The sequence below is a fragment of the Rhinopithecus bieti genome, unplaced genomic scaffold (genome assembly GCF_001698545.2).
Source record: "Rhinopithecus bieti isolate Rb0 unplaced genomic scaffold, ASM169854v2 scaffold_4553, whole genome shotgun sequence".
Taxonomy (NCBI): Eukaryota; Metazoa; Chordata; class Mammalia; order Primates; family Cercopithecidae; genus Rhinopithecus; species Rhinopithecus bieti.
In genome coordinates this window covers 1,793,125-1,807,667 of record NW_016804694.1, presented here as the reverse complement: position 1 = coordinate 1,807,667, position 14,543 = coordinate 1,793,125, and the positions used below count along the sequence as shown (strand labels likewise).

Here is a 14,543-nt window from a genome sequence, read left to right as displayed (position 1 = left end):
ATTTTTTTACTATCCCATACTTTTTTTTTTTTTTGAGACAGAGTTTCGTTCTTGTCACCCAGGCTGGAGTACAATGGCATGATCTTGGCTCACTGCAACCGCTGCCTCCTAGCTTCAAGGGATTCTACTGCCTCAGCCTCTTGAGTAGCTGGGATTACAGGTGCACGCCAACAGGCTCAACTAATTTTTGTATTTTTAGCAGAGATGGGGTTTCGCCATGTTGGCCAGGCTGGTCTCCAACTCCCGACCTCAGGTGATCTGCCCACCTCAGCCTCCCAAAGTGCTGGGATTACAGGCATGAGCCACTGCACCTGACTTCCTATAATCTTGAAGGATTCACAATTTCCATGTATTTTCAGGGAAAACGAAGTTTTCTGTTGAAGGAATGATGTCTAATGGTGGAATTTTGGGTATCAGTGATCTGATGAAAAGGTGTCTGAAGGGTGGCAAAGCCTCCTGGTTGCTTTGAAATCAAACCCCAGAGGCCTCCTTCTCTGGTCTGGCTGGAGCGAGATTGTAAGGGTGACCAGAGGCGGAGCCAGTAAAAGTGTCCCGAGTGGGTGGAGCCAGGAAACTCCCCAGAGTGCCTTGTCACCAACATATTTCATACTTAAAAAGAATGAGAGTGAAATGGACATTTATGTTTTCAATCAAAACAGTGACTGAGTTTTTGTTTCCCCTCTTGGGAAAACCCTGCACCACTCCTTCCAAAGGAAGGAGAAGAAGAGAGAAGGCATTTTAGTAACTGCTACTGTTATGACCTTGGATGGGGAGGGAAGAGATGAGAGGGAGAAGACAGGAGCATTTGCTTATCAACTTTTGTACTTTATACAGTTAAAAAGAGACAGCACTAGGTCAGGTGCGGTGGCTCACGCCTGTAATCCCAGCACTTTGGGAGGCCAAGGAGGGAGGATCACGAGGTCAGGAGTTTGAGACCAGCCTGGCCAACATGGTGAAACCCCCATCTCTACTAAAAACAGAAAAATTAGTGAGGCGTGGTGGTGCACGACTGTAATCTCAGCTACTCAGCAGGTTGAGGCAGGAGAATTGCTTGAACCCAGGAGGCAGAGGTTGCAGTGAGCCAAGATCATGCTCTTGCACTCCAGCCCAGGCGACAGTGCGATACTTCATTTCGGGGGTGGGGGGAAATAAAAAAAGATAGCACTATGGGTGATTTTTATTTCATGCATTTGTGGGGTTTTTTGGTAGTCCTCAGTTTGTCTATTATGAATACAAGATACTTTTGTAATCAGGGGTAAAAATGTCATAATGAAAGGGCCAAACAGATGTGGTTGGGCCATCCTACTGCTCTGTCTGCAGGCCACTGACCACCTTCACTCTAGGCCAGAATCCTCAGGCCCACTTGGGCAAGAGCGAGTAACAGGGCAGAGAGCAAGCAGCCTTGGTCCCCTGCCCGGCCCACTCCAGCCCCTCTGGCCTAATGCATCTCTAACCCCCTGGACAGCAGACCTGCTCGGCTCCTGTAGACGGCATGGCCCTGTGTCCCCCAGCCTGACCCTGTCTGTGCCTCCCTGCGTGGTGCCAGCTGCCAGGTCTTTCTGCTTAGCTGGACTCTGGCCTGACCCTCCTGACCAGCCCTTTCCAGAGGCTGGAAATACCCCCACGTGACACTCACTGGCACATGGTGTTTGGCTGAGTATTCATTGCAGCAACTGCAATCTCAAGAAAGGCGCCTGCAGCCTTCAGGACTGTCTGGAGTTTATTTGGCTGCGATGATCGAGGCTTGCCCTCTCAGCAGCAGGTGAACACTGCACAAGACCAACAGAGAACCACAAGCGAGATAGGGTGCCCAGCCCCAGTTTACCAGGCCACCTGCAAAGGCAACACAGACTTTGGTGTCCTGAGACACCTGTTAAATCCTGCCTACGGGAATTGTAATCCCAGTTGCATGATCTTAAACACATCCCTCTGATTGTAAAACAGAGATGATGATGATATTTTTTTTTTCTGAGACGGAGTTTCGTTCTTGTTGCCCAGGCTGGAGTACAATCGGCTCGCTGCAGACTCCACCTCCTGGGTTCAAGCGATTCTCCTGCCTCAGCCTCCTGAGTAGCTGGGATTACAGGCGTGTGCCACCACACCCAGCTATTTTTTTATTTTTAGTAGAGAAGGGGTTTGGGTTTCTCCATGTTGGTCAGGCTGGTTTCGAACTCCCAACCTCAGGTGATCCATCCGCCTCGGCCTCCCAAAGTGCTAGGATTACAAGCGTGAGCCACCGCACCCGGCCGATAATGATCTTTTTTATCCAGTTACTCCATCGGGAGCACATAGGCTAATGTATGTGAAAATGCTTTATGAGCTGAAAGTGCTTAAATGGTATTTCCTGTGAAAATTCATCATGGTGCTTTGAAAAGTTGTTTTATTTATTTATTTTAAATATTTATTTATTTATTTTGAGATAGAGTTTTGCTCTTGTTGCCCAGACTGGAGTGCAATGGCGTGATCTCGGCTCACCGCAACCTCCGCCTCCCAGGTTCAAGCAATTCTCCCAAGTAGCTGGGATTACAGGCACCTGCCACCTCTCCTGGCTAATTTTTTGTATTTTTAGTAGAGACAGGATTTCACCATGTTGGCCAGGCTGGTCTTGAACTCCTAACCTCAGGAGGTTCGCCTGCCTTGGCCTCCCAAAGTGCTGGGATTACAGGCTTGAGCTGCCTTGCGGGCCTATTTATTTACTTTAAATCAACTAGTTTGATTTTTTTTTTTTTTTTGAGGCGGAGTCTCGCTCTGTCGCCTGGACTGGAGTGCAGTGGCCGGATCTCAGCTCACTGCAAGCTCCACCTCCCGGGTTTACGCCATTCTCCTGCCTCAGCCTCCCGAGTAGCCGGGACTACAGACGCCCGCCACCTCGCCCGGCTAGTTTTGTATTTTAGTAGAGACGGGGTTTCACTGTGTTAGCCAGGATGGTCTCGATCTCCTGACCTCGTGATCCGCCCGTCTCGGCCTCCCAAAGTGCTGGGATTACAGGCTTGAGCCACCGCGCCCGGCCGACTAGTTTGATTTAAAGTGTTTGATACCCACTAACTGCATGTGCCCAGCATTGTGCTTAATTCTTCCAGCAAGTCAAGAAATACAAGATGAGTATGGCTTGTTGCCAAGGAACTTATGCTCAATTGGAGGAAATGGAGCACTCATGTTGAAAGCCCATTTCCTTTCTGTCAATGAGAGGGAGCACTCGGACTCTTGTAAATCAGTTTCTATCACTGGGCCTAGTTTCCTCAGCTGGGAAAAGGAAATGGCGATGCCTGCCTATAATCCCAGTATCTGGGGAGGCCGAGGCAAGAGGATTGTTTGAGCCCAGAAGTTTGAGATCAGCCTGGCCCACGTGGTGAAACCCTGTCTCTACAAAAAAATACAAAAATTTACCGGGTGTGGCCACGTGCGCCTGTGGTCCCAGCTACTCGAGAGGCCAAGGTGGGAGGGTCACTTGAGCCTGGGAGGTCGAGGCTGCCCTTGTCACTAGGCCCTGGTGTGTGAGCCGGACAGGGTGCGGGTAGCCAAGACGGTCCCCTGTCAATGCAGACAACAGCAGGAGAGAATCAGAGCTGTGCAAATGGTCCTGGCTGAGCCCGAAGGAGCGCAGGACTCGGGAAGTGTTGCTTCCCCCAGTAGCAGGGCCTAGGGGCACCTGCCTGGGCTAAGTCTTCTCCACAGGGAGCAGGAGGCTCTGCAAGCCAGCCGCCCTGTCTCTCCTCCTCCTCCGGGCCTGCCACCCTCTCCACACACAGCAGGGTCTGTGGGGGTGGAGGCTTTTTCCAGACATGTATTTAAGTGAGGAGAGAAAACAAGGCGAGTCGCCTGGGATTTGCCAAGTCAGTAGGCAGGAACACAACCCAGGAGGCCAGAAATAAGACGCTGGTGAGGGTCACCCTGCTGTCCGTAGCTGGGGACGGTTTATAGCCCGTGCGGAACGCGTTATAATCACACTTTTGTTTGAGGATGGCCCTTGATCCCCGGGTGTTGCTCTCCTGGTTGGAAGGTAGCAGAGCCCTGATTGTGGGCAGTGAGTAATGGTGACTCAGGGAAATTCACAAGGACACAGGGAACACCCCCAAAGTCATCCAGGGACATGCCCTGGTTCCCCCTGCCGGTCAGGGAGCCAGAAGTTCTGGTCCCCTTTGTGAATGAGGAATTTCTAAAGTTTTCTCTGGAACTTTGGCAGAATTCTACAGGACCTTTCAGGAGAAGCATTAAGCTTTGAGAATTTTTGGGGGGGATATTACTAAAAAATTTAAGGCTTTGTATCTATTTATGAATTAGCTTCTTTTCTCTCTTTAAAATTTTAATCTATTTATTTTATTTGTTTGTTTGTTTATTTATTTTGAGACCAGGTCATGAGACTGGCTAATTTTTTTATTTTTGGTGGAGACACGGTTTCACCATGTTGCCCAGGCTGGTCTCGAACTCCTGGCCTCAAGTGATCAACCCACCTTGGCTTCCCAAAGTGCTGGGATTATAGGCATGAGCCACCACACCCGGCTTTCTTTTCTTTTTTAGCTCCTAATTATATTTGTCTCTTATTCTTATTGGGCATTTGTTACCTTGTATGACAAACGATTCTCCAGAAAACAAATTATGACAATAATAATAACAGCTAACATTTATTCACCCCTTATGACATGCCAGTACTGGTCTCTCCTTGTATTTTTGTGTTTCATCAAATCTACAGTTCCATCAATCATTAGACGTAGTGTTATTTGTGTACCACTAAACGATGCAGCCGATTAATCCTTGACATGCCATTGATTTTCAGACTCACGCTGATTTCAGAAATGCTAAAATGGAGATCAATTTTAATCATCTTAGAATCCATGAAATGCAGTAATTAAATCTCAGTTACCATCCTTGCCTTACGGATGGGTAAACTGAGGGACAGAGAAGTTGAGTAAATCTGTCCCAATGTTACCCAGCAAGTATGTAGTGGAGATGACAGCTGAACCCAGAGTTGGGCTCCAAAGCCTGTGCTCATAACCACTGCACTACATTGTGCCTAAGGAAGTCATATCACCGGCAAGACAGGAGGAAGGACACAAAATAACAGAGGGAAAGCTGGACCCACCCTCCACTCCCTTCTCACTATCTCCAGGGCCAGTGGTCACCAGGTCCTGTTGATGTCTCTTCCAAAAGCTTCTCCCAGATCGTGCTCCTCCTCTTGCTCCCAGCAGCTGACTCACTGGTTCTATCCTTCCTTGCGTCTGCTTGGACTATTGCAGTAGCCTCTAAGCTGCTGCCCACCTCCAGCCCCGCCCACTCCCCCAACATAGACGCTGGAGTGACAGTCATCTTTCAAATGTGAGTCTGATCTTGTTATTCTGCTTGGAAGCATCTGAGGGATCCAAATCCTAGTGCATGTTTGCTTGCACCCGTGGCAGCCTCTGTTCTAGGCAAACCCCAACATGGTCCAAAAGCCCTTGTGGAGGCCATGGTCTCACAGAGAAGCAAGACCCCACAGTGGGCAGTTATGATACAATGTGAAACATGCTTCATTGGGGGGCATGCTGGGCCCATGGGAGGAGCCCCTGCTCTGGGACCTCAGTGACCACTTCGTAATGTCTAAGCCAAGACTGCCAGGATGCATGGGAATTTACCAGGCAAAGGACAGTGAGGATTTCCAGGCAGAAGGAAGAGCAGTGCAAAGGTCCAGAGTAAAGAGAGAGGTCGGAGCATGGAGTGTCAGCTGGGGCACGGGCCCGGCTGGGCCTGGAAGAGGACAGGCTGGGGTGGGTTGAGTGAGGCTGGCTCTTACGGTACGGGCCTCACCTTTCTCTTTCAGCCTTAGCTCCTTTCTGCTTCTCTTCCCACCAGATCCCCCTGCAGTGGGTACCTGTATCCTGAACAGTCTTCCTCCTCTTCACATGTGCTCCACAGGCACCTCACCCCTGCCCAGCAAACTCATCCACAGACCCTGCTAGAAGGTAGCCTCCCGGAGAAAAGACCCCTGACCCTTGAGTTATGTCTCCGAGCTCCAAGCTGGGCAGAAGACTGAGGGGCTGGTCTCAGGTTCAACTGGGGGATTTGGGAGCATTTTGACAGAAATCAACTGAGAAAAAGCCAAAGTTCTTACAAAGGCCTATAAGCCCCCACAAGTCTGCACTGCCTCCACCTCTCTGACCCCATCTTCTGCTACCTGCCTTGTTGCCAGCTTGCTTCAGCTACACGTCTCCTGGCTGTTCCTGAAACCACCCCGACTTCCACTCCCACCTCAGGGCCTTTGTACTTGCTGTTTCCTGGTACAGCTTATTTCTCCCTCATCTACACAGTTCCCTTCTTTACCTCCACCTTCATCAGATTTTGCTCAAATACCACATTCTCAGAAAGGCCCTCCCTGAACACCCTATTTAAAGGCATGGCCCCCATCTCACACTCTTCCTGGCTTTATTTTTCTCCACAGCACTCACCAGCTTCTACAGCTTATGTGATTCACTTATTTATTTGTTTACTGTCTGACTTTTCCCACAAGAATGTGAGTTCCAAGAGGGCAGGGATTTGGGTCTGCCTGGTTCACTCTGTAGCCCCAGCACCTCACCCAGTGCCCGGCATACAGTAGGTGCTCAGTAAATATTTGTTAGTTAAATGAATGAATTCTGAGCTCTGACTGTGTGCCTGGCACGCTCTGCCCTGGACACCATGGAGGACAGGGAGCTGAGGGAACGAGGTCTCTCCCCCTCCGAGGGTGCTGGCTGAGCTGGTTCCAGCGGGCAGTGGGACAGGTCCCTGACAGCCAGGTGAGTCCGGGTGAATCACCACTAATGAGATGGGGAGGGCCACGCCAAGCGGCTTCCCACACAGGCAGCCGACAGGTCACTGCCTGTCGCCAGGAAACTCCTCAATAAGGATTGAACAGGACCCTGGGCTGGGGTGGAGGAAGTGCCCGCCTCTCCTGGAGACCCCACCCATTCCTGAGGACTGAGTCGGCTCACCTGGGCTCCCCCACCCCCCAGGCCTTGGCAAGACGCTGGTTTCTCAACCTGGCCCGAGATTTCCTTCCTAAAAGGAGTTTCGCTCGCTCAGCCCCACGCCCCTCCGGGGCAGGACCTGTTTGTCAGCCAGCCCTGTCTGGGTCCCTGAGACTACACAGGGAGGACAGCTGAATCTGGAAAACCCTGGGACCTCCCCGGCCCCAGCAGCCCATAGGAGGGTCGGTAGACCAGAGCTTATTCAGGGTATGGACAGACCAATGGGGCTCATTAAATCCAATAGGACAGCCTGGGGTGGCCTCCGTGACCACATTCCACCCACCCCGCCAGAGCCTGGGACCCACTAGAGTGCCCTGAGCCCAGGCCAAATGACCATCCCAGGGCAGGGCATGGCTGTCTCATCTGCACAATGGGCAAAGCCTCCTGCCCTGTGGGTGGCTGAGGGCCGGGATGAGATCATGGGTATACAGAGTGAGGAATGCAGGTGGGCAGCCAGGCCTCCACCCCGCAGCTCAGAAGATGTGGCCAATGTGGCCCATGTTTGGGGAGGAAGATGTCCAGCCCTCGGCTCACAGTGAACTTGGCCAGTCCAGCACCACCTCCCTCCCTTCCTCCAGGGGGGGCACTTGAGGCCCCACCAGGCCCTCCTGCCCCAGAACCCAAATAGCTCCTTGCTGAATTGCCTCACTCCAGCCATCTCTGCATGCCTAAAGCCGCCACCTGTAGTTACTCACATCACATTCATACGTCGATAGCGTTCAACAAATGTATGTGGTCAGTCATCAGGCGTCCCAGGAGCACTCCTGGCTGCCGGGCACGGGGTGGGACCAACGACGCAAAGACGGTGGGGCAGGCCCCATCTCAAGGGGGACACAGTTTGGGGAGGGTAATCACACAAATATAACTTTCATAAAAACACCAGCAGGGTGCATGCACACACACACACACACACACACACACACACACACACGCACGCAATCTATGACAGGCTCCCTGGGGGCTCAGAGAAAGGAGTGGTTGGCCTGGCAAGGTGAGGTGTCAGGTGGAGCCTCGTGGGAGAGCTGCAGCTTGAGCAGGGCTGTCCCTGTGCCTGGCTGACCTGCCTTTGCCATGTAATCCTCACAACAGCCCTGTGAGGCCAACAACACAGGGTTCACCATGCCCATGTTATGGGTGACAAACTAAGGTTCGAAGAGGTGAAGTGACTTGCCCAAGGCCTCAGTGACGGTGAGTGCCAGGGGTTTATCTGGAATTCCAGTTTCCTGACCCCCATGCCGTGGTCTCTCCTGCTCCGCTGTGAGTTCCTTTCTCTCTTCATGTGTCCATTTGTACAACGAATCCAACCTGGCTACTTACTAAGTGCCAGGCAGTATCTGCAAGCTGGGGACCTTAGAGACAGTAAGGTATCACCCAGGCAGGGGAAGCCACATGCACATACCCAGACAGTGCAATCTCCCATTCAAGTCAACATTCAGCAGATGTGCGGTGGAGCACCGACCGGGAGCCACGCAGCACAGCAGGTGCTGGGGATGCAGCAGTGAACGAGACAGACAGAGCGCGGCCCTGTGGAGGCTTTCTTCTACTGGCAAGGGCAGAGAATAATCGCAGAGTGAGGGAGCACGATGCGGGATGAGGGAAGAGAGAGGGGCCCGGGCGCTCCTTCAGACGGGCTGATCAGTGAGGGCCTTCCCAGAGCAGGTCCTATTTGCTTGTAGTTGTTTTGAGATGACAGTTGAGCAGAGGAGCCCTGTGGATACCTGAGGAAATATGCCAGGCAGGAGTAATGTCAAGTGCAAAGGCCCTGAGGCAGGAATGCACTTGGAAGTGTTCTGAGGAGCACCAGGGAGCTGAGTGGGTGCAGGGGAGTGGCAGGACATTAGGTAAGGGAGGTGATGGGAGTGCGGGAGGCACAGGTCCTAAAGGCTTTGTGGGCCATAGTAAGGGCTTTGCTTTTTCCCCGCGTGAAAGAGCCACTGGACGGTTGTGAGCTCAGGACTGACCTGATGTACCCTAGGTTTTGAAAGGATCTCTCTGGCTGCTATGGAGAACAGACTACGGAGAACACACTCTATGGAGAACAGACTACAGAGAACACACTCTATGGAGAACAGACTCTATGGAGAACAGACTCTAAGGGGGCAAGTGACAGGGAGGCAGAGAATCCAAGAGGTGGCTACTGAGATAACCAGGTGAGAGGTGGGCCAGGGTAGTGGTGGAGTGGGGAGCTGTGGTCACATTCAGGATGTGGAGTTTTTAAAATTAATTAATTTGTTACAGGTGAAGTCTCACTCTGTTGCCCAGGCTGGAGTGCAGTGGCACGACCGTAGCTCACTCCAGCCTTGAACTCCTGGGTTCAAGCAATCCTCCCTCAGCCTCCTGAGTAGCTGGGACCACAGGTGTGCACCACCATCCCCAACTGGGGATGTTTTGAAAGTAGCCCCATGAGGCTACTAGGACATGAGGTATGGAAGAAAGTGAGGGCTGAAGAACAATCCTGGCTCCAAGAGCAGGAGGGCAGCTCTGCCCAGGTCATGCTTGGCCTGAGGTGCCACATCTTCTACCTGGAGTGTGGCATGGGACATGGCACTCTGCAGGTTGACCAACGTGGAGTTTGGACAGTGTTGGGCCCTTCTTCCCTGCCTGGGTGCTTGGGCCTCCTCGTTTAATCTCAGATGTCATGAATTGGGCTAAACAGGGTTTCATGTGAGTTGGGCTGAGCAGGCTGTTGTCTCCCTCCCACCCTGGGTGGAACCATCAGCCAGCACATTTTTGGAAAGCGTTTTGTCCATATGCATCAGGAGTTTTAAACTTTGATGCCCTTTGACCCAGTGAATCCCTTTCAAGGAAGTTCCTCTGGGGAAGCCATCTGAAATGCAGGCAGTGCTGACACATCAAGCCCTTCACAGGGGTTGTTTATAATCACCAAATAAATAAATACACAGCCTGCATGTCCAACAGTAGGGAGTGTTTAAGTCAAGCAGATATAGTCTGGCACCTTGTACTGGGTTGTTGTGCTGTGCTTAAATTCACGTTTCTGAGAGTTTTAACATCAAAGAACAACACTTATGCTATGATGTCAAGTGGATACCATGGTATGCATGAGGTAGACACATAGACAAGAAAAAGAAATAGACTCATACTGATTGACTCAAGTTTGGATTACTATTTTCATTTTTCTTCTTTACAGTTTTCTGCATTGTACTAATGTTCTAAGATGGACATGCTGATTAGCTCTGGCTGACTGAAGTTTGGATTACTATTTTCATTTTCTTCTTTACAGTTTTCTGCATTGTACTAATGTTCTAAGATGGACATGCATTACCTTTCTGACTTGAAACTAATATGTAAAAAAGGGGCCAGGCATGGTGGCTCACACCTGTAATCCCAGTACTTTGGGAGGCCAAGGTGGGAGGATCGATTGAGTCCAGGAGTTCGAGACCAGCCTGGGCAACAGAGTGACACCCCTGTCTCTGCAAAAAATTAAAGAATTAGCTGGTTGCATTGGTGCACACCTGTGGTTCCAGCCACTCGGGAGGCTGAGGCGGGAGAATTGCTTGAGCCAGGGAGGTTGGGACTGCAGTGAATTATGATCGAGCCACTGCACTCCAGCCTGGGTAACAAAGTGAGATCCTGTCTCAAAAAAAAAAAAAAAAAAAAAAGGGAGAAAATGTGCGTTCCTAGAAGCTGGAGCACAGTGTTTGCCAAGCCAGGAACTGAGAGCCAACTAACCCATCCTTTCCAGGGCTCCAGGGTCCACCTCCTCTAGGCAGGGCCGGCAGGTGCAGTCAGGATGGGGTTACGTTGATAGCTGTGGTGGGGAGAGCCAGGTCCAGAGGCCCCTCCTTCTCCCTCTCCAGCCACCCCCATCATGGGGGTGTGTCCCCCCTTGGGCCCCCTGCAGCCCTTGGAGTTTGCCCCTCTGTGTCTTCGCTGGAGGCTGATGCTTCCTGCCTTGTGTATAACCCTGTGGGTCTCTCGTGACTGCCACCAAGCATCCTGTATGCACTGGTCCTCACAGTGTAGTCCCCAGGCCCGAAGCATCAGCACCACCTGGGAACTCTTTAGAAATGCAGAGTCACAGGCCTCTCCCCAGACCTACTGAATCTGCCACTCCTCTGGAGGCGGGGCCTCTGTGTTTTCAAAAGCCCTCCAGACATAAAGTGTGAGAACTGCTGCCTTTTGGTAGGGCCCCACTGTGGCCCATGTTTTACACTAATTATTTCATTTTACAGATTGCCATGATTCCTACTTAACAGACAAGGAAACGAGCTCAGAGAGGTTAAGGAACTTGCCCGAGGTCACACAGCCAGCAGAGGCAGGGCTGGGAGTGCGAGCCCATGCCTTTACTTCGACGCTCTGCAGCTCTGCAGCTGCATGGACGCCAGTGCCTCCTGCGGTGTCTGGGTCCAGTTCCGCGCTGGGCACACAGATGGCCCTACTCACATGGGTTGGACTAGGGTTTTGGCTGCTGGGTCAGAAGACCAGGCTGATTCCCCACAAGACCCAGGCAGCCCTGACCCCCGGTAGGAGGAGGGAGCTGGGCTCCCTGTGCCTGCTGGGGCCCCTTCAGTCTTGACAGCCACCGGCGGTTTGGACCAACGAACCCGCAGAGGAGGGGCGCAGCGCCACCTGCTGGCTGGCGTCATGGGTGATGCTGGGGACAAACGCAGGGATCCACAGACACACGTCTCAGGGACACCATGGCAGGCGTGCACGTGTCTCCTCCTGCCGCACGCGGGTGCACTTGCCCACACGTGGATGTCTGAGCATGTGGGCACGTGGGGCTCTCAGCCACAAGGCCTGGTAGATAGCACTAAATTCACCCATTTACTTATTACCTCATCAAATGTTCATCCAGAGATGCCAAACCCACTGTTGCTGTTACCCGGGAGCCTACAGGCCTGGTGATGGTCAGAGCAACCACCAAGTGATGCGGACAAGGGTCCCTGGGGGATATGCTCAGTGAGGTCATGCAGGCAGCACCTGCCCATCTGGACTGGGGCTCCGTCTCACAGGGTGAGCAGGAGAGGGCTGGGAGAAGGGGGCAGAGGCTCATCACAGCAAAGCCTGGAAGAGGAGCTGGAATGGAGCACGGGGGTCCCTGGCACAGGTCTTGTGCAAGGCCATGCAGGCTGGACCCTGTCCCCACAGTGGTGGCCGGACTACGGTGCCACACCATCCTGACATGTTTATACTAAAGCTTAGTAGAAATAAGCTTAGGGACCCTTGAGGACCCAAGGGTCTCTTGGCCCCTTTGGGGCTGGCCTGGGATGTGATTTGTCCCTGTGCACTGTTCCCCTTGCCACAGCAGCTGCCCTGGGATGTATCAGGGATGGGGAGAGGCATCCCCAGTCCCAGAGAAAAACCTGTTTCTGATCTCTGAATGGACGCAGCAGATAGCAGTCACCGTTAAGTCAAGTATTCCTGCATGCCCAGCAGAAGACCTTTTTCCTTAACCTACTAGGCCATCCAAAGCAGCTCACATAGTGTGACCTATTCCCAAACACAGCTCCGTGTGCCTGTGAGGTCCCCCAGGACCCCACAGGAGACTCAGGCCTCTCTGGGGGCTGGGGGCTAGATGGATGAGCTTTGCTGGATGGTGGGCATAGCTGCGGGTCCAGAACGCAGACACAGGACGACCCTGGTTGGAGGGCTGGTGAGAGTGGGGAGGGACCCATTGGCAGAGCTGAGGGGTTGGTGGCTCCCAAACAGGAGCTGGCAGGTGGTGCTGGAAGAGGAAATGTTGGCAGCTCCCCAGTTCTGCCCATGGGCTTAGATGGAGCCTGCGACTTTATCAATGGCCAGTCCTCACTAGCCTGGCCCCTGGCCCGGCCCCTGGCCTGTGGTTTTGCTCAGCAGTGCAGCGGTGGCGGCTTCCGAGAAGCCCCACCAAGACTTTCCTGTCAGGGCAACGCCAAGTTCCTCTTATCAAGGAAGGGGAAGTGGCGGAGTTTCTCCTAAGGCCTTTCAGTTTCTTTCTAAGAAGGTGGGTGTTCCAACCCCCAGGCCCTCAGTAGAGCCAAGTGTTAAAGGAAGAGAGATTGACCTTTGGGGGCTTTCCTCACCCCAGTTCTAATCGAAGCTCCTTTCTTGGGGCTCATAGTGGACATTCCGAAAGAGGAAATGAGACACGTGCATTCCACAGGCCCCTTCCCACGGCCCCTCCTTTCTCCCTCCTCCCAGCTCGCCGTTCGCATACGCCCGCCCCCCGCCCCCGCGACCAGTACCACCACAGCAGCTTATGAAGGACATGGGCGCGCGAAGGATGGCCTGCTACCCTTGGGGCATCCCAGGTAGAAAACTTGCTTCTTCTACCTTCAAAGCTGAACTCTTCTGAGTCCGGCTTCCTCAGGACCCTGATGAGGGACTAAAAATCTAACCCAGGGCTGGCCATGGCAGCTCACATCTATAATCCCAGCTCTTTGAGAAGCCAAGGTGGGAGGATCGCTTGAGCCCAGGAGTTCAAGACCAGCCTGGACAACAGAGTGAGACCTTGTCTCTTAAAAAAAAAAATTAAAAAATTAAAAAATTAGCTGGGCGTGGTGGTGTGTGCCTGTAGTCCCAGATACTAGGGTGTGGTGGGAGAATAGCTAGAGCCAGGCAAGTCGACACTGCAGTGAGCTGTGATCGCACCACTGCACTGCAGCCTGGGCAACAGAGCGAGACTCTGTCTCAAAACAAAACAAAAAAACAACTAACCCAAACAAAGAGCTGACAGATGACACTGGCTTAATGCAGATTCCAGTCCAGGGGATATGCCTATATTGGAGGCTCACAGCTTTCTGAGGGGCAACAAACCACGGGCGCCCAGATAATTCCAAGCACACCCTCTTCAGAAGACTTGGCTTGATGGCCAAGTGCATGTCCTGACATTCTTATAACAATAGTCACCATTGATTCTAAGTGCCTATTGTGCATCAGGTACTGGGCCAAGCATTTTACATTAATTTCCTCCTATAATCCCCACAATGGTGCCATGACAAAGATACAATCATGATCCCACAGTCAAGCAACCTGCTCGGCTCACACAGCCCATGAGCCCATTCTTCCTCGTAGGCCTCTTCTCAGAAAGGTGGGGAAGGACAAGTATCAGACCTTGACAGGAGTTGGCTGGGAAGGTCTGGTCTCCAATTTCCCACAATTGTCAAAGCCAGCTGTGCCTCTCCCAGAGGTGAAGACCCATCCATCCAGTCATGGCCATCTTGGCTGCACTAATGTGGCCATGGCTGGGGCCTTCCCCAAGTCATTAGGAACTCTTGGTGCCTTCTTTATTTTCCTCCCAGAGATGTTGTTTTAAGGTTTTTGCTTTGTTGAAGCATGTGTTATGGGGACAGTGAGGGGATTCCCCTAAACCGTGATGCTATTCTCTTCAAAAACATTTGCCTGGAGGTCCACAGCTGTGTGACTCATGCTGTTTGGTGGCAGAAAAACTCACAGCTGCAGGGGGGAGGGTTAGGGATACTTACAGGGTGGCCAGGTTTAGTAAATATAAATGCAGGATGCCCAGTTACATTTGAATTTCAGATAAACAGCAACATTTGGGACACCTTCGTGCTAAATAACTTATTTGTTATTTATCTGAAATTCAATTGTAACTGGGCATCC

General features: G+C 52.2%; 1 long non-coding RNA gene across 1 annotated transcript; it reads left to right on the top strand.

The window, feature by feature from the left end:
• The first annotated feature begins 4,474 nt into the window (after positions 1-4,474).
• LOC108528345 (uncharacterized) lies at positions 4,475-13,112 on the top strand. The gene is made up of 3 exons (XR_001885103.1): positions 4,475-5,313; positions 5,827-9,127; positions 11,171-13,112. It is a non-coding gene; the product is annotated as an uncharacterized LOC108528345 (long non-coding RNA).
• The last annotated feature ends 1,431 nt before the right edge of the window (positions 13,113-14,543 follow it).